Raw genomic sequence first — 20,523 nt, 5'->3', positions numbered from 1 at the left:
ATTTGTCGCTGAAATTGACAGAGCTTACACGGTAGCCTATGCAAAATCAGCGATTGCACAAACTGAGTTAGCGCTGTAAACCGGAACCAGGAAATCTTCCCGCCGGCAGTGTTGCCAGATCCTGCTGACGTTTTCCAGCCCAAAATATGTTCAAAACGCACTTAAAACCGCCCAATCTGGCAACACAACCAAAACTAGAAAATCTTCCCGGAAGTTCCTTTCAGCACCGAGATGTCGCCCGGGATTGGTTGGCGAGTGCATGACGTTATTGTTTTCTTTACCCTTAGGCAGCCTCTCACGTTACTGCCTGAGGGACAGGGAGAAAACCACCGGGAAATGTTTTCAACAAACATGAAACGAACGCAAGTCGGAAGATGACCATAAAATACTCGATAGTTACGATATAATAATTTTATGTATCGCGCACAGAATTTTCGGCGATATATCGAGTATATTCGATATATCGCACAGCCCTAGTGGACACAGTGTTCAGAAGGGAATTTTTTTTTTTTAACTGCCTTATGGATATGGGGACACAGCTGTTTTTGTGTTGATTGAAAGGGAGGACAGGAAGCAGATTACAGAACGTCCTGAAGTGTGTTTGTTCTCGAATGCCTGTAGTTACAGCGAGTCATGTACTTGAGCCAATCAGAACCGCAATCTGACGCAAACAGGAAATGCTCCATCCATGAAGACACAGGGAAGCGGTTAGGCTTTCTCAATGTCTCTTGAGTCATTTCAACAAAATCCTGATAGATTGCGAAGCACAGTCCGTCAGCTCTCATACAACAACACCATTTTCATAATGGATAGTTTGGCCCTGGATTGTGATCAGTGAGATGGTTTGCTTCTCTGGACTGGAGTGCAGAGGTAGTGGAGATAATAAGATAAGTGCCCATTATTGTACAATACATCATGGAATGTATATTGTATAACTGATTATGAGCACATGCCCGCTTTTATCATTTTATTCTTAGTCTGTCTCTCATTGTGGGCTTTTTTTTGGGTCAGAGCTCTAAACATTTGCAGATGTCTCCATCAGTGTGTATCTAATTCAGCCTGCTGTAAGCCTGTATCTAATTCCGACAGCTGCTGTGGTTTTGGAGGGTTTTTTTTTTTTTTTTTAAATATAAGAGGTAGGATATTTAGCAGTGAGTATTTTTGGAAAGAATGAAGTGCTAGAAAGAATTCTGCTTGCAAAGAAAACGCACAACGCCCTCCATCCTTCGTCACCGCTTTCGTCGGCTGGCTCCTTATTTTCTTTTACCTGGAACTGCAGTGAAAGAGGCCTCTGTTCTGCCTCGGTCTCTTCAGCAGGCCCTGTTCTCGCACCCTCCGCAAACACGGACGGTTTAACCTTTCTGACCAGAATTGGATGCTTTCCACAACCCATTCCGTGCCTCCTCCTACTTCAGACTCTGATGGTTGTGGGGGCAAGGAGTTAATTAGAAGGGCATCGCTAATGTAGACTTGTGTCAAGGTCTGATCTGACCTCACCATCAAGGCAGTGTTATGAGCCAGCTGTGCACAACGTGTGGATGATTCAGGCTCATTTCTAATTCGTCTGGCTTTCTGACGGCGAGCGTAACCAGACAGCCACGCTGAGGTCATGCTTCTTGGAGGGAGAAGTAAAATAGCTGGACGGTGTATCTTCATCAAACTTGACCACTTCCTTAACTTGGAGCGCTTTTAAAATAAGAGTGGAAATATTTAACTGGCTTACTCAAGGATATTTATAGCTCATGGCCTTTGCAGCCTATAGTCAGGTTTAAGACTGACCAGAATAGTGCTGGGGAGTGAGTGCTGTACATTCAGTACACATTTACAAGGAGGTTTCACAGTTTCATGATTCACTTTTAGTCCTTTTCAATCAATGCTAGGATATGAATTGAGGTCAGGATGTAGGAGTGACTGTTACCATCTTGAGTATTTATTTATTTATTTTTTTTTTAAACTATGCTGCCACATCTGGATGGTTTATGTATTTTATCTTTATGCCTTATTAATTTCTCAGTGCTAATTTTTCTTTATTTATTCAAGAGCGACACATCATGCTCCCCCCCCAGTTGCGGAATATTCATAAGGGTTCCTATTGCTTGGTTTCACATGACGTCATATCCGCCTCATTAGTTATTCAAAACTTTCACTGGTGGTCTACCAAAGCTCAGTTAATAAAGCGTTTGTATGGAGAAGGTGCATTGCTCACATGAAAAATGCCTCACGCTTGTTTTAGGTTGTTGGAATCGATCAAACCGTGAAACTGATAAGTTTCTTCAGGGTTCCCCGTGAACTAATTTAAACAAAAAGGGTAAATAACAAACACTGTTTCACAAAAAGATGTCGGGAAAAGTGACTTTTGAACCTCGTATACCCCTTTTCCACCAAATCCGTTCCAGAGCTGGTTCGGGGCCAGTGCTGGTGCTGGTTCACAACTCGTTCAACTTGCGAGCCAGCTGAGAACCAGTTTGCTTTTCCATCGCTCGCGGTGCCACGCCATTTACGCCGCTGTATACGTCAGTTACGTCGCTACGTTTGCTTAAACCTTGGCGCGAATATCGAAGCAAAAACAACACGGAAGAAGCAGCAGCAACAACAATAATAATAATAATAATAATAATAATGGATGACTTCGCGTTTGTACAGCTGCGGCTTCTCGTCGCTTAAAAATGGCAATCTTTCGCGGTCTTGTTATTGTTGTTGGTCTTAACAACCCCGCCCCCCCCGCTGACGTAAGCGGTTCTTTCCTCTGGCCCAGCAGAGAGTTGGTGCTAGCCTGGAACCGGTTTTTCTGGCCCCAGAGCCAGTTCTTTGTCAGTGGAAACAGAAAACCCGGTTCCAAACTAAGCACTGGCCCCGAACCAGCCCTGGAACTGATTTGGTGGAAAAGGGGCATCACTGAAATCGAACGGAGCCGAGTCAAAGCACGCTCGAGTTTGCAGTGATCACTTGGTGAAAGGTTTGTATCTCCCTCAGTACTTTTCTTGCTATGTGTCGTTAGTTGACGGTATTTTATTTATTTATTTTTTTTGTAGTCACCAAGCACTAAAGTCCCCAGCTGTTTTTGTTTACTCCTCACAAAGTCCATATGCATGAAGGTCGCGACAAAATTCTTACCCAGCCATACAGTTACAATGCACCGTGATCACTTCTCCGTCTTGTTTGAGATCCAGGTCTTTAAAGGGGCTTCTGATTATCTTTGTGAATGATTTACCTGAGAGATAAGAGCCAACACAAATGAGAATCAAGCGAACTGTTTGCGCTTCGTTATAAAGACACGGATGAAAAGCTTTAAAAAAAACATACTTAGACGGGCAAAAACAATACAGGACTCATTTGGCAGCGACTTGATACCGAGGTCCTTTACCCAGCCACATAGAAAAAAGTTGTAAGCCTCCATACTCTTCCACGCTTTCATCTGTTTTGCGGTGTAGAAGGACGTCTGCAACACTAGATAGGTCAAGATGTCAGGGAACTTGACTGAAGGGTAGTTTTCGAGATCGTATAACAAATCCTTCTTTCCCAGACTGTAGGGGTCGATTCCATTGCACATAGCAATCTTCTGAATGTATCTAAAGCGAGCAGTGGCTTCTAGATTACGAGCGTACTCTGATAAGTTATCACTAGTTGTTTGCACTACGACAGCCGTTTAGACCACCAGCTATTTCACTTCCAGTAAAACCGCTAAGAAAAGCCACATGACTGAAACCTAGCAATTAGAAGGAAACTTGCTGACTGTAACAAAGCATTAACACTGGAGACTCCTTCCACAAGTGTTAAATCAACATCTTGCAGATTAGAGAGAGCTTTACCATATCAATGAGGTTTATTGTAGTCTCTGTTGGGACTGTGATGGCATATTAGGGCCGCTGTGTAGGCTTTAAAAAAAAAAAAGCAAAGCTCAGGCAGGGGGTACAACTTTGAGATTAGTCATACATTTATGAGGAAGAAAAAAAAACCCTGATGTTCTTTGAGATGGTCATAAATTTACCGGGGAAAAATAAACCTTGAAAATTCCAAGATTAATAAGTCACAAATGTAGAAAGTTTATGCTTCCCTGGTTCTTTGTTGCAGTACATTCTGGGAAACACAGGAGAAAATCTCTGAGCACTTTATTTTTTTTTCTTTATATGTATTGTGTGATTGAAGAGGAAAGGCTACATTTTCCTATAACTCGGTTCAGTCGTTTTTAAGTAACTGAGATTTGGGCAAAGAAGAACCCACACACACTGAAAGTAAAGGGAAACGGCTCTTGCACAGTAATTATATGTTTAAAGGAGAACTGAAGGCAATTTATCAAAATTCTATTTATCTCATTTTATTAAATATAGGAATGCATTTTTGATTGCTATTTTGTCACTGCTATAGCAAGTTATGAGTGTTTGAAATATGCTATATCAGTCCATATGTCAAAGCAATGGCCATAAACGAGATTCGTTGAGACCTGTGCAAGACATCGTAGGACGCAAGTAAAACGTACAGCGGAAATCAAAATGACCAACATCTGCCAACGTCGTCAAAAGACGCGCGCACCCTCTTTCAAATGCTGACGTAATCAAGCCGGAAGTTTTTTGTTTGTTTTGATAGCAATCAGGAAAGTTTGAAGATAGTAGACAGTAATTGCCATTTAAACTCGTTTTTGTGCAATATTTCGTTTGGAAAACAGTTTTCAAAATGGCAGCGCTGACGCTTCATATTTCAAAGTCTCACACAAGTCTCGTGAAGATCGCGCAGATAAGCGACGCCTTCCGTGGACCAAACGAACTAAACTCAACATGGCTAAAAACCGAATAGGCCTATAAGTATAATATTTAATTGCAATTCGTTGCCAATACGAGTCATGATATAAAGTAGGGCTGTGCAATATGGGAAAAAATGAATATCCCGATACATTTTCTCCATTTCACGATATATATCTCCAGGCTTTCGTCTAAACGGGGGAACAGGGGCACTGCGCCCTCTTACTCTCGGCGTGCGCCCCCTTACCAACTCCGTGAAAACATTCCAGCAACACTAGGTGACAATGTGTCTGATCATCAAATACGTTATAATTGCTCCAAAAATATTCCAATCATAGTAGATACACCGCCAGACGGTGCAAAAACAATCCGAATTGGTGTTTTCCAGACTGAGGCGCCATGTTTAGTTGTTTACTTGTCGCGGCTGCTCTCGCGAGATTTGACATGGGTTACATACAAGGTCAGCTGACTTGTCGAGCGAGATGTCTCGAGACTGAATGACCTTTCACCCACCGGCGCGGGAGCTTTTGACAGAAGTAGTTCGCGAGTTGTTTTTGTTGACACTTGGGCATTTAAAGATGTCATCCCGCGGCACGAAGCGGAAGAAAGCCAAAGACTGTCCGGGGCAGAAGAAGATTACTTCTTTCTTTTTCAATGTTGACAATTTGTTACAATTTCCCTCTGACAGCCTCAGAATGTCCCATTGGAGCATTTTTCAAAGGCTTTGCATGGGGGAGGGGGGAAAACCGACCCCATCTCCCCACCTGCTTCGCTCCCTCGCCATGGTGAGCGCTAGCCTGGGAAATCCCATGCTGCTTTGCACAATCGTTCCGATCTGAAAAGACAGCATGGAAACTATGGTCTAAAGGCTCGCCTGAGTTAGGGAGCCAATCAGAGAGTGGGGAGGGGTGGAAAGATGGTGACGCGTACTACTCGACAAATGGAAGCTTGTAGTTTATTTGGGACTGTTTACGGATCACATTTAACATGGTGGCGAGCGATACGAACCAAACTTTCGATCAAGCTTTAGACACTGTTCTGAATAGTTTAGAGCGAAAGTTTGTTTTAAAAAAAGAACAGCGTTTGGCGTTTCAGTCTTTCTTCGTCGCTCTAACTACGTCACTGGGTACAACTGCCATGACTGGTCATGGTCTACGTATACGCCAAATGATAGACATTCGCAACGTCCAATAAACGGCCGTTGACAATCGTAAACCACACCTCCTCTACAAGAAATTCAATAGGCGGATTCCAGACCATATTTCACTTGTGATATGGTCTGGTGTTAACCAGACTAGGTGAGCGCCCTCATACTAAATTTTTCTAGAAAAAACCCTGTATCTCGATATATTTAAATCTCCTCTAAAGGACCCCATGAAATCTAACTTTTACTCTTTACTGTTTTCACTACAATCCCTGCAGATTAAATAACATTCTTGGTTAACTTTACAGGTGGTTTTTAACAACACATTTTAAATTTTGATGTTCGTGATTAATCACAATTGAATTGAAATAAGACTATTTTTATTCAACAAAGATGTGGCACAAACTGCAAAAACAATCTTGAAAATTGCAACAAAGGGGCAAAACAATACAGAGCTGCTCAGAGCTCAAACCAATAAAGTGCAAGCTCAACACTGAGACATTTAGCCTAAATAAGAAAAGTGCTCTTTCATTAAGTTATTTTAAAAAAATAGATCTCCAAGCTATTAACCTGACTACTGAGAACCACTGGAACATTCACAATAGAGAGAGAGAGATTGAGGGAGAGAGGAGAGAGATCTGCAAAACATAATTTTTCTCTTTGCACACTTTTGAACTGAATGTTTTCTGGCTCTGCCTCTCAGATGTGTATAATTCCGGCTGCTGCCTTTCGCAATGACAGGTTTTTTTTGCACACTTTACAAACTGGCATTTGCTGTTCCACGTCCTCCTCGCGATATCCAAAAGAATGCCAGATGACTGACCCCTTACGAGTTCTTTTAGGAACCAATTCTTCTGCTTCCATTTTTAATTTGTCACTGAAATTGACAGAGCTTACACGGTAGCCTATGCAGCACCAGCGATTGAACGAACTGAGTCAGCGCTGTAAACCGGAACTAAAATCTTCAGTGTTGCCAGATACTGCTGACATTTTCCAGCCCAAAATATGTTCAAAACCCTCCAAAACGCACTTAAAACCGCCCAATCTGGCAACACAACCGAAACTAGAAAATCTTCCCGGAAGTTCCTTTCAGCACCGAGATGTCGCCCGGGATTGGTTGGCGAGTGCGTGACGTTGTTGTTTTCTTTACCCTTAGGCAGCCTCTCACGTTACTGCCTGAGGGACAGGGAGAAAACCACCGGGAAATGTTTTAAATAAATACAACAAACACGAAACGAACGCAAGTCGGAAGATGACCATAAAATACTCGATAGTTATGATATAATAATTTTATGTATCGCACCCAGAATTTTCGGCGATATATCGAGTATATTCGATATATCGCACAGCCCTAATATAAAGTTACTAAAACCGAAAACGTAATTGAAAAACATGTTAATGAAGAAATAAAGCAAGTTTAAAAATTACTTCAGTTCTCCTTTAAACAGTTAAGATGAAAAAAAGTAAACAAAGTAGTGTGGTTTTGTACATTTCCTGTTGCATCCAATGTTCTTCCTGTGCCAGCCCCTGGTATTCCTATCCAAATACTAGCCAGGCCCTTAAGGCACACTGGATGGCACCGATCTCAGTTTCTATAGCCCTCAGTGTCTCGCCTAGGACATCGCTAGGGTGACAGTGGTCCTCTGGTAACCGTAAGAGCTTGACTCCCGACTCGCTTCTGTGTTGTGCCGTGCCTGGTCAGATCCTTTTATTTTTTTGGATGGTCTTTGGTATGACCTGACTACAAAGTAGAAGCGATGCACTCTGGTTGAGAGTCGGACATGCTAACCATGAAGGCAACTCGTGGTTTTACTTGTGTTGCATCCAGGAAGCAAAGTAATTGATTACATGCTTCCTGGCTGCAATGCACTCTGGGAAATGTCGTTAAATCTTTTATATTGCATGATCAAGGAGCAAAGACTGCACTTCCTATAACTCTCTGCTCAGCTGTGGCATCTGTGGTGAGATGATGTTAATCCAGCTTTGAAAAATAAAGCTGTCTGGTTCCTTGGCAAAAACACTTTTTTCCAAGGTGGTGTGTATGGGGGTTTTCCCCTGCCCTTCAAATTTGAGATTTATTCATCTTTTTTTTTTTACTTTCTAATCTTGAAATTTTTTTCTCGCAAATATGCAACTTCATAATGCATCACTAATCTTAGAAATTCCGATTATTTTTTTTTCTCAGAATATTACCACCCACCTCAGCTCCCTTGTGTGGTGTTTTTTTTATTTTTATTTATTTATTTATTTATTTATTTTTAAATGTAATAACAAAAAATAAGTGCTGCCAGGCAAAACAAACCTTGCCCAGTGGCACTTATTTTACACCTACATGTTGATTGTAATATTTGTCAATCATCAGCTGTCAGGTTATAGTCCTATGAAAATCCATGACCTTGAGTTTGACATTTCAAAGTCATTCAAGGTCAAAGATCATGGTGCCAAATGAAAGCCCATATGGTACTTCCTATAAGTTGATAATGGTAAATGTGTCTACCATCAACCGTTTTCAAGTTACAGCCCTCTGAAAATCCATGACCTTGAGTTGGCCCATTCAGGGTCACTCAAGGTCAAAGATCATGGTACCAAATAGGAGTTCCTATATGATTATAATAGTAAACATCTGTCTGTCAGCAACCGTTTTTGAGTTATAATAGAAAATGTTATTTTGACCAAAAGGCTGACCTTTCCAGTGACGTTAACCTTGACCCGATTACCCCCAAAATTTAATCAGGTAATCTATGGACCATTGCCCACCTACCCTGAAAATTTGAAGTCAGTCGGTGCAACAGTCTAGACCAGGGGTGGGCAATTATTTTTTCCATGGGGCCACATGAGAAACAGAAAATTTTGTGGAGGGCCGGACCATAAGGCTGAACTAAATTCTGCATAATATTAATTGTATTTCTTTATATAAAGCAATAAATATCATTGTTTTTGAGCAATTCCAGCGTTATGGACGTGACACTTGAACTCAAAATGGCAACAAATGACCCAGTGCATGTTTTATTGTCTCCCAGTATTTAAACAGGTGTTGCATATTTTAAGGCTGTACCATACTGGAGAAGTGATAGAACAAGAACAATTCCCATAGTACATCTAGGGCATGCCAGAAAATGCCAATAAAAGATGCGTTATGGATGTGACAGAAAAAGTATCACTTTTCTTGGGTGACTGTACATTTTTATCAAACTCTGTGAAATTGTAAACCTAATGTCGAAATGGAGATATCCATTTGATAGAGGGGTCCAAGGTGAATATTAAAAAATCTTTGTTTAAAATATTTTGTATTTCATGCAGAGTTTCGGAAGGAAAAGTCAGCGTTATGGATGTGACGAAATTCCGTTATGGATGTGACGCGTCTGAAATAGACATGGCATATGTTTAGAAAATCAGCAATTTAACCACCATAACCCTTTGAAAAACTCTCTCTAAATATCAGCTAAAACTATCAAAGTTCTTAAATAATATTTAGGATGGCTATTGTTTTGCTGTTTTGTGGATTTTAGCATACATTTCTGTGGCTTGTGGCAATAATATAGAATTGTACATGATCAAAGTTGATTTTAGCTTGGGTTTTACATTATAAGAAAGAAAGACTGACAGTGACATATTAGGTTGGTTACAAATTGGTTCAACTTATTCACATCTGTAAAATACAGGCCTAGGTGATATCTCTGGGAGTGGTTTTGATGTATTACATGTTGCTTTATTTTTGCATGGTGAGGTTGACATTTACATGGAATTGCCCTTTTACAAGCTGCTAAGACTGGTAAGAGTATGAAGAAAACGAGCTTGCCTTACAAAAAAATGTCATTTATTCAATCAAATTTCCCAAAACAATGGTTAACAAATTGTGAAACAAAGAAAGCCCACCGAAAACAAGACCTCGCCCCCTGGTGGACTCCATCCCAAGCGAGGTAAAATTGTGTACTTTTTTTTTCAGTCACATTCACCCCAAAACGCAAAGACATCACAATATTGTCTTTCTACTCCAAATATCAAACAAGATACATCGTATTATAATAATGATGCCCACATTTGTAGTCTAATCACCTCATTTGGTGTTTTTTTTATTTGTTCAGTGAGAGAAATCTGGTCTCTGTTGGTCTTTAACGAGTGCATCAGAGTCAGGTTGAATGTCTGAGGTGGAGATGCGAAGCCCAGCTGACACATGATCATCAGTCGATTCGGTGTAGGAATCAGATCTACAGATCGGCTCGGGCTCCGGCGCCTGCTGGTGATGTCACAGTATGTGATTGGCTGGACCGTTTGAAGGATGACGTACAAGTTTGTGGTTGGTCTGGGGGCAATTCCATGTAAATGTCAACCTCACCATGCAAAAATAAAGCAACATGTAATACATCAAAACCACTCCGGGAGATATCGCCTAGGCCTGTATTTTACAGATGTGAATAAGTTGAACCAATTTGTCACAAGAATTGTTCCCTTCGCCTTAATATGTCAGTCTTTCTTTCTTATAATGTAAACCCCAAGCTAAAATCAACTTTGATCATGTACAATTCTATATTATTGCCACAAGCCACAGAAATGTATGCTAAAATCCACAAAACAGCAAAACAATAGCCATCCTAAATATTATTTAAGAACTTTGATAGTTTTAGCTGATATTTAGAGAGTTTTTCAAAGGGTTATGGTGGTTAAATTGCTGATTTTCTAAACATATGCCATGTCTATTTCAGACGCGTCACATCCATAACGGAATTTCGTCACATCCATAACGCTGACTTTTCCTTCTGAAACTCTGCAAGAAATACAAAATATTTTAAACAAAGATTTTTTAATATTCACCTTGGACCCCTCTATCAAATGGATATCTCCATTTCGACATTAGGTTTACAATTTCACAGAGTTTGATAAAAACGTACAGTCACCCAAGAAAAGTGATACTTTTTCTGTCACATCCATAACGCATCTTTTATTGGCATTTTCTGGCATGCCCTAGATGTACTATGGGAATTGTTCTTGTTCTATCACTTCTCCAGTATGGTACAGCCTGAAAATATGCAACACCTGTTTAAATACTGGGAGACAATAAAACATGCACTGGGTCATTTGTTGCCATTTTGAGTTCAAGTGTCACGTCCATAACGCTGGAATTGCTCCTGGACAAATTACGGAAGTAGTTATCGCGGGATTAGGTTTCGTGGGATTTCATGTCATGTTCATGTCGCGCGCATTGCGTTTTTGTTGAACACAACTTCAAAATAAAAGCAATGCACATTCAGCACATGCATGAGGTAAAATTAGAAAATATGTTTATTTTGTAATTTCTAATTAACCTTACGCGGGCCGGTCAGAATGACCCAAAGGGCCGGATGCGGCCCGCGGGCCGGAAAATGCCCAGGTCTGGTCTAGATGCTAGATTGTTTTACACACACAATTTGAAGGAAATCTATGAGAGATACCTCATCATGTAGCATATCAATGGAAGCAGAATTGAAAGATGAAAATTTTGGAATTGGTTTAAAGTAAATATGATGAATATGGAGGAAGATATTGTGAAAAATTTTGACCTTTTTGTTGACCTTGACCGGATGATCCTCAAAATGTTGGAGGTTCTATTTTGAGACCAACGCCCATCTATCCTGAAAGTTTTTCATGACTATTCGTTCAGCCGTTTTCCTGTAATGTTGCTAACAAACAAAGAAAGCCCACCGAAAACAAGACCTCGCCCCCTGGTGGACTCCATCCCAAGCGAGGTAAAATCTTCCAATGGCCTAATACGGCATCATAAACAACAGTACATTTAAAAAAACAAACAAAAACAAAGAAGCCTGTAATTATTTATCTTTGATTCTCCCAAGTGTTCGCCAGACAAATCGTTGGGAGTTATCTTTTATGTACTGTAGTTACTATAGAAGCATTAAAGTACTGGCATTATTACATTGGTGCTGTTTTAAAAGCAGTTGTGCTCCTCACTGTATCAAGTAACTGATTGGACATTAAAATCTATTTTTGTCCCAGGAGTTTAAATTTGGCTGCTTTTCTTGTTTAAATACCTCACATTCTTGTGAAAGGTAAATTAACTTGGCTTTTCATCATGTAGCACAACTGTTTTGTCTACGTGTCTGCCAACAAAAAACCTCAGCAAAGCTCAACACTGAAATGTATTATCTGTGTGGAAAAGGCCTTCAAGTATCCTGATTTGATGCTTTTGCCATATCCGCAATGATCGCTCAAACCTATAGCTGTGATGGATGTGTTGTGGTTTTGCCATAGTTCATTATGCTGACATGGTTTAAATAATATTGACTGCGTTGAGTGGTATATCAGATGTATTCCATTCAGCCAGCATGATATTGAACGAGTCGGAGATGAGAAGCTGAATGGAACGTATCTGATAGCCCACTCAAAGCCAGCCGATATTATTATAATAATTATACGTGCACATTTGATGGAACAGTTATAGATTTTACAAAAAGTTAAGAACGGGGGGAACTTGCCAATACCGAATGCTGATTCTGATCGAATGTAATTCAGTGTTCTATCAATCCAATGTACATGTACAAAGTCAAAATTCTAACAGTAAAAATGGTACAAGTACAAAAAGCCTGAACAACAACCCAACTTGTATACAAGCTATGTACAGGGTGACACCAAGTTCAAAGTTACTTTTGGTTGTAGTTAATTGTTCCATTGCACTTGTTCAAAACAAAAGGGGTTTGCTGAGTGAAGTCCTCTTGTAAAAGTCTCAGTCACTTTTCCTCACCTCCAAGTAGAACTTTGACAGTATTTCTGCAATTGCTCTCTTCCAGTTTTTTGATGTCCATTGGTATGTTTTTCTCTTGTAAATATGTATGAAGAATATGGTAGCCTATGCATGAAGTTTTGGTAGCCTTTTAGGTGTTCAGTGTGTCTTTTAAATCTTGGGTTTTTAATGAAGCAAACCTCACGGTCATGTTTGTGTACAAACTGGCAGTCACTCACTAACAGAAGTTTTACATCTCCGACGTGTCTCTTTTCCAGTTTTTTGATGTCCATTGGTATGTTTTTCTCTTGTAAATATGCATTAAGAATATATAATTAAGTTTTGGTAGCCTTTCAGGTGTTCAGCATGTCTTTAGTTTCAGTTTATTTATTTAGTGCTTAAACCGAGCACTGAATTAACCCCGTCTTCTCTCTCTCTCTCGGCCGACAAAGAAATGACTGTGTGTATGCACAGCAGAAAAGTTTTGTCACTGGATCTTCGTGTGTGATGTCATGTCTTGACGACGTGCAGTGCAATATTATATTGCATGCTCATTCTCCATTGGGGAGAGTGGCGTACTACATGGAGGATAAGCGATATGATAATATTGCATGCCCTCAATATTCCCACTAGAAGGGAATAGAGTACATGTTTTTATTTCATGGAAAAAGTGGCCCGTATGTTAGTAATTGTCATCATAGCACAGCGCTGCGGAGTTCTTGATTCTGTTTGGTCAGAAAGGAAACGTCTTCAGGATGGAGGCGCTTTTTTTTTTTTTTAAACAAGCTGCATTTTCTGTCTTCAAGAGGCAGAATAATAAGAGGATGTTAAGAGAATGAATGACTGATAATAATGACTGACTGACTAACTTCACAGACGTTCCATAACATTTACATGTAACTGAAAATGGATAAAATGTATGGATGATATTGTTCTTTATTTATTCATAAATTGTATTTGTTGGCAAATTTCTTTGGAAGTGGAATAAACCACTTCAGGATGTGCTGTTGGAGGGGAAATTATCCAATTGGGTGGTCCCCTTGAGAATTGCGTACCTTCAAGAGTATTTTCCTTCCCCCTTTCTTTCTTTTCTTTTTTCCCCTCCTGTTTGCATTCACACCACCAGTACCAGGAATGCTGAAGAGACCTAAGCCGGCTTGCCAGCATGACATTTGCAGTAAATGCTGGCGAAGATTTTTATATTTGGCTTGTACGCATTAAAATCAGGCTGTATTTTCTCCACCACATATCGGATCAATAAAGCCTGGACTTCAGTGTTGGACAAATGGGGACACCCCCCCCCCCCCCCCCCCATTTTTTTTTTTTTTTAAAATAATTAAAACGCTAACTTTAAGAGCTGCTGTTTACATGCTGAACATTTTACACCGATTTTATAAAAACATTCAGCATGGCTCATGTGTTCAACCAATCGGTGTACACTTGCATCACCTTATGGTTCCTCTTGTGCTGGGAGAGTACCTCCACTGAAGTAGGAGCTCAAAGGAAAAAGTCGGATCATTTTCAGTCCCTGCAGTGCGGGGACACAAAAAAAAAAAAGAGGGAACATCCTCCAGCAGTTCTAAGAACTATGAAAAAGTTGCTCCGGTCCAAAAGCATCTTCAGACGTTCATTACAATTGTGTCGTCCTCACTTTGTATAATAGACTGGTACCAAAATTCAAAAGTGCTTATTTAAGGAGTTAAAGGCATTTTTGAGACAAAGTCGGCAAACGGTCTTATTTTGTCAATTTGGGTGTGCCGAATTCAAATCTGCAATATGCCGAGCTCTATCTGACCTCTGTTGACCTCTAGAGGTCATTGAACTTTGGGCCTGTAAACGTCTCAGCTGAACCCAGGCTACATCCACACGACAACGGCAACGAGATGTTATTTAAAAAAATATCGCCTTGTTCCTTTCTATTTGTTTTTTGTCTGTTCATATTCTTTTTGGGGGAGTAAAGTCAGTTTAAAAATGCCATTAAATGCATAGGCCTATAGGCCAAGTTTAATGACCTTGAGGTTATCAGAGGTCATATGTCGTTTTACAAATGAAAAATGAATTCAGCACCCAAACATTTAACAAACAAGGCCATTTGCTAACTTCATTAATCATTTTAGTACATTTCATTCCTTAGAAAGCTGAGAAACTGGGGCCTTGTCCACACGGCAACGGATTCAGGTGAATCCGATACAATTGTTTATCGTTTAGGCCTGGCGTCTACACGGCACCGGCGTTTTGGGTGCCCCAAAACGCAATCTTTTGAGAACGGGTCCCAGAGTGGAAATATCTGGCAACGTTGCCGTTGCGAAGTCGTCTGGATGAGTAGAACGGATTTGTTTACGATGACGTCACAACCACATGACTGTGAGTGCTTCACGCCGGGTAGAAGTGTAACGAACTCGATGCGAGTTGTCAACAAATCCTATAACTTGGTTCATGAAACGCGCTTACAAAATATTTTCACTGTGAATATTTATTGTGTAATGGTGCAAAGTGAGAGAGAGAGAGAGAGAGAGAGAGAGAGAGAGTCAATCCCGCCAGCAAAAATAGGGGAAAAAAAGGAGCGATCTCACCTCTTCAGATGTTGGTTGAAGTCCTACAATACATTCCTCAAAAAGGGCGTGGAAGAACAAATTAATCCATCAACGTGTAGCATTCAATTTATTCCGGACCATTAAAGACGCCGCCTTCCGCGTAGAATCATACGTCATCCTCGCTGCCATATTGGATGGGTCAAAGCGGAGAATAAAGATGCCTCATTCATGTGCTGCGTTTAACTGTACCAACAGGTTTACCGTCCAAACGAGATCACATGGGATTACCTTTCACAGGTGAGACTGGAAAAATACTTTTCATTGTATTTGGTCATTATAATGTAATTTTACGAACAGATTTTTCTGACTTTGTGGCTAATATGAAGTCTCGCGCATAATAGTTTATGCGCATGCGTCCTTACTACTTCTATTGTTCTGGTGTCTCCGAAGGGACCGTCTTACAGCGCCCCTAGAGGTGTGGCATGTGTATTGCATCGTTTTCAGCAAGCGTTGTGTTGCCATATGGACCTGATATTTTACTGATCGTTGCCCATGTGGACGCGATATTTTTTTAAATAACATCTCGTTGCCGTTGTCGTGTGGATGTAGCCTGGGTTCAGCTGAGACGTTTACAGGCCCAAAGTTCAATGACCTCTAGAGGTCAACAGAGGTTAGATAGAGCTCGGCATATTGCAGATTTGAATTCGGCACACCCAAGTTGACAAAATAAGACCGTTTGCCGACTTTGTCTCAAAAATGCCTTTGGGTGTCACAATTCTGGATTTTGGTACCAGTCTATAAAGGGTGTGATGGTCAGGTGTCCACAAACTTTTGGTTGTACAGTGTACTTTTAAATTTGTATGAATGGTGAATTGCCTTAGATTTGTTAATGTAGTTTTATTATTTGTTGTTTTTTGTTTTGTAATGGCATTTACATTTAATGTAAAATGAAGGACTTGGTGGTTTTTTTTTTTTTTTTTTTTTTTAAAAGCTCCTCCAACTGACAGGCGACGAGCTAATGCTATCGTGTTTTCTGTCTGGCATCGTCCACGTTACATGAAAATAGCTGCCCGCCCCCCTCTCTGTTCTTCACCGATTTTTATTCTTTTTGGCAAAAAGGTAGGTCTGCATGGGGTGCATGTTGCTTCCACCCAAATTTGCATAATTGCAATTAATAATGAAGATATGGAGTAATTAAGCCCTAACGAGCAGTTTCCACACGCATCGCTTCTTCTCCCTCAATTCTTGACCAATTTTGATTCTTTGTGGCATGAAGGTTGGGGAACCTTGGGTGCATATAACTTCTACCCAGATTTGCTTAATTACAATTATTAATTAAGTTATGGACTAATGAAGCCTTAATGAGCAGTTCAACAAAAAAAATGGCTGCTGCTTGGTCAATTCCTCACCGTTTTGTATTCTTTCTGGCAAATAGGTCAGTATTCCTAGGTTGTATATAGCTTCTATAGAAAGCTTGTACATATATAGTGTGTATAGCCTGCAACATTTATTGCGCAAGGTGGCCCACTTTAGATCGTTCCTTCTGGACCAGACGAGCCGGAGTGAGCTACGCAGTCATTGACAGTCTCATTCATTCTGTATAACTGCAGTTCTTTCTGTAGCAGTCAGCAGCTGAAAATCCCTAACAGTGCTGCGTGAATAGAATCTCTGAGATTTCCAGCAGCTTGAGGATGATTTCCAAGGTCCATCTTGTTGGAAAACTTGGACCTTTTTAGTGGAGGCATAAAAATTGGAAAAACGATGATGCGATGCTCTGCAGTGTTGGTTTTGTAGACACGCTTCTTGCTTTCATGCAGGAAATGAACCGTGGGTTGTCTTTTTTTTTTTTTTCCAGCCTTATATTCTTGTGTAACGAATCAGCTTGTGTAGCACACACTTTGCCACTGAATCAATGAGTTCTTTTAAATGTATGACACACGAGGCAGTATTTCTTCATTTTTTTGTGTTTGACTGTTAGGATGAGAATCCGTTTCCCCAGGCGTTCAGTGTCAAGTCTGGACCTGCCTGCTGGGAAATTCCAGTCAGTTGTACATTGACGCTATGGTAACATGTCTCTACAGTCAAAACAAAGTAGCACCGAGTACACCTTTGGGGGGGTAGTGGAGATATTGTCTTGCTGGGTGGATCTTTGACCCTTTGAATGGGGGGAAAAAAGCAATGAATTTTCCTGCAGGAAGTAGTAGAGAGCTGAGCCTGAACTTTAGAGTTAATGTGTCACCAAAACAAACCACCATGGAGGGAAGGGAGTCATATGGTCGATGGATGTAACCGTTTTGTGGGAAGGTTTTTTTTGTTTGTTTTTTGTTTAATAAACGCAGCACTGTTGATATTTTATTGGAGCAGCTGCTGTTATTTTATTGAAGTGGCTACTTGCTGTATTTAGTCTCCAAAGCATGTGCAACAGTGAACCTACCCAGATATTAAACTCTCCCAAAGCTGTGAAATGAGGGGTTTTTTTGTTTGTTTTTTTGTTTTTGTTTTTTTGTATACTTTCTAACCTGACTTTGTACAGTAAAGCCCTAAATGGTGTTTGTGTATTTCCAGAACTTCGGTTCACCCCAAACTGAAATGTGCATCTCTTCTGTCCTCCAGTACGTCTTAGACAGCACGTTGTGAACGGAGTCCGATCATGTAACCACATACGAAACATCGTGGTTAGGAGAAAATACAACCCGCGAGAAACTCAGTCACTCCTCCTGCATTTTATTGCCATCTGAATGTGAGAGTTTGGTCAGTGAGGTAAAAATAATTATTCCAGACGTCTCCCTAATAAGTGAATCCAGTCTGAATAGGGTTTTACAACAAAAATGGTGTGCGCGCATGCACACACAGGCAGATTCTACTGTAACTGGATCCATTAATCACTTGCCCACAAAATAAGAAATTTTTTCTTGTCCTTTTTTCAGTGAGGTAATATTTTCAAGATTGAAAATATGGTATTTGGTCTTCTAAAACAGCACGTCATTTAAAATACACTGAGTATATCAATAAAAGATTTTTAAAGAATAAAGTTCTATTTTCTTTGACATATCTGACAGACATAACTCCCATTTTAAAAATCCCTTTCATTATCCCTGTTGCTATCATCAGTGAATTTCTGTCAGATGACCTGACGATAGACTCGGCCATTATGGATCTTTGGTAGTTATCGTGTGGAAGCAGGCTTTATCATTTTTGGGTGTCAACAGATAGAGTTGAAATAGATTAACAGCGAAAAAACTATTTCGTTCACGAGAGAAGCCCACAGTTATTTTTAAAAAATGCTATCGTCAGTCTGTCAGTCAAATGCACCTGACGATAGCAAAATTCAAGCCCTCGCCACGCACATGTTGACTGACGCAAAGAGGAAATTCGACTGCGCATGATTTTTGTGACAGCAGACATTTACTTCCGAGCAAGACTTGGAGTTCTGACAGCTAGATTTCATCAAATAAATCAAGGTAAGATTTTCAGTCAGCTATCCTGACGATAGAAATTTTTGACGATAGAAACATTGAGAATATATTTGTGCATTCATGTTTAAATTTTTCTGGAGGAAAACTATCGTAAGTTGAGATAAATCAGAGCCACTTGCGACCCTTTCAGCCGACAGGCCATTTCAATGTGTTATTTCCCCGCGAAAGTGACACAGTCGTGTTTATTGTCACAGTTCTGACAATTATTGTTTATTTCAATTTTGAAAATAAATTTTATCTTTATTTCAATGTGTTATTTTATTATTTGGTTCTAGTGATGAGGTATTTAATATTACTAAATTTGTCAGATTAATAATGTAAGAAACAGTTTTGTTGCTATTGTCATCTAGAGTGTCTGTCAGAATATGATGGTAGACGTTAGTTTGTCTGTCAGATTTTGATGATAGAAACCGATGTGTTTCTATGGTCATTTAGCATGTCTGTCATGTCAGGCTTTTATTAATTAGTTACCAGGACTACTGTCCTAAAATTTTCTTTGAATGTCCAAGACCCCAAATGCTACTAGAAAAACTTAATAGAATGATCAAAATAATCAATTCAGCAATTTAAGGAGATGGGACTTAACTGGCCTCTGTTATGGTAGAATCTGCCCACACACTGTTGATTATCCCATGTTTGTGGAAATTGATTACATTTTCTTTCCAATTACTTGCTTTAATAGAGGATAATGGCGGAATTTTTTTTTTTAATTCTTAGTTTTGCTATTTGTAGCCTTAAGCCATAAGTTTTCCAACTGCAACTTTTTTTCCCTTTATTTATTTAATTTTTTTAAATAAAAATGACTGCACTGATTTGAGGGAATAAGGGCAACCCTGGTGATTACTAGCAACGCACAGCATTAGATTTGGGATTATTTATTTATTTTATTTTCCCCCAAAAAACTATACAAATTGTGTGATTTTGTGTAAAAGAACAAACCCAAATATCTGGCTGAATGATTCCTCAGACCAATCCTATGACATGCATGGTAGTGTTATGGTACTCGAGTCCGGTTTCAAGACCACTTCTTGAAGGTCTCGGTCTCATCTCAGAATCAAGCGCATTTTTACTCGTTCTTGTGTTGCTCAGACATGGAGGACTTGGGATTTTATTTCAAAACCAGTCAAGACCACAACTGTGGGGATTTCACCAAATTGCTGTATCATTTATTTAACATCGTTACTGTGATTGGATGCACAATTTCCCACTTCAAATGTGACCTATAATGTGACTAATTGCGAATTTGAAAATGTTCTTCCTGTTAAGTTGTCGTCCACCCCCCCCCCCCCCACCCCACCCCACACACACACACACACAAACAAACAAGCACACTGGTCTGGTCTGGTCTTGACTTGCTCTCGCCCTGCCTTGGGCTTGGTCTTGACTTAATCTTAACCCCTTTAGTCTTGGTCATGACTTGGTCTCGGTTTAGGTAATCTTGACTATAACATGGTCCAATGTCTCTTCAGTACACACTGACTGGCAGCCTGAGTACATTATGTAACAAAATTAATTACCATTGCTAGTTTTAGGTAGCTTAGAAACCGGCTCTTCCATTATTGCTGTTTCTTCCACGTTTTTTTTTTTTGTGTGTTCTAGAAACTGCACACTAAAACTTAGCTTCGAAGCCACAAAATACAACTTTGATGGAAAAAAAAAAGTATATAATAAATTGCTTACCTCTCTTCACGTCGAAAGGAGGAGGAAAGTTTCGCTTGTTTTGACATGGTGAATTATTAACACGAGGAAATACTCATAATTCGCAACTAAAAAGACTGCAGCTACACTGGCAGCTTGACCATGCTTTCAAGTGTGATCATGTTGCGTTTGCGCAGAACTGGGTTTTCGTGCCCAAACCACAGGCAGTCCATACAAGGTTATAGAAACCCTTATGAGGCTGAGGTGACAATCTAGTTTAAAA

The 20,523-nt window shown here is 40.0% G+C and overlaps 1 protein-coding gene across 2 annotated transcripts in view; it reads left to right on the top strand.

Moving 5' to 3' along the window:
- The window catches only part of mob2b (MOB kinase activator 2b), a 123,309-nt gene that overhangs the window by 67,115 nt on the left and 35,671 nt on the right, over positions 1–20,523 (top strand). The window lies entirely within an intron of this gene.

The sequence above is a fragment of the Neoarius graeffei genome, chromosome 6, assembly GCF_027579695.1.
Source record: "Neoarius graeffei isolate fNeoGra1 chromosome 6, fNeoGra1.pri, whole genome shotgun sequence".
NCBI classification, from domain to species: domain Eukaryota; kingdom Metazoa; phylum Chordata; class Actinopteri; order Siluriformes; family Ariidae; genus Neoarius; species Neoarius graeffei.
The sequence above is the reverse complement of the archived record's forward strand: the minus strand, read 5'-3'. Positions and strand labels throughout refer to the sequence as shown.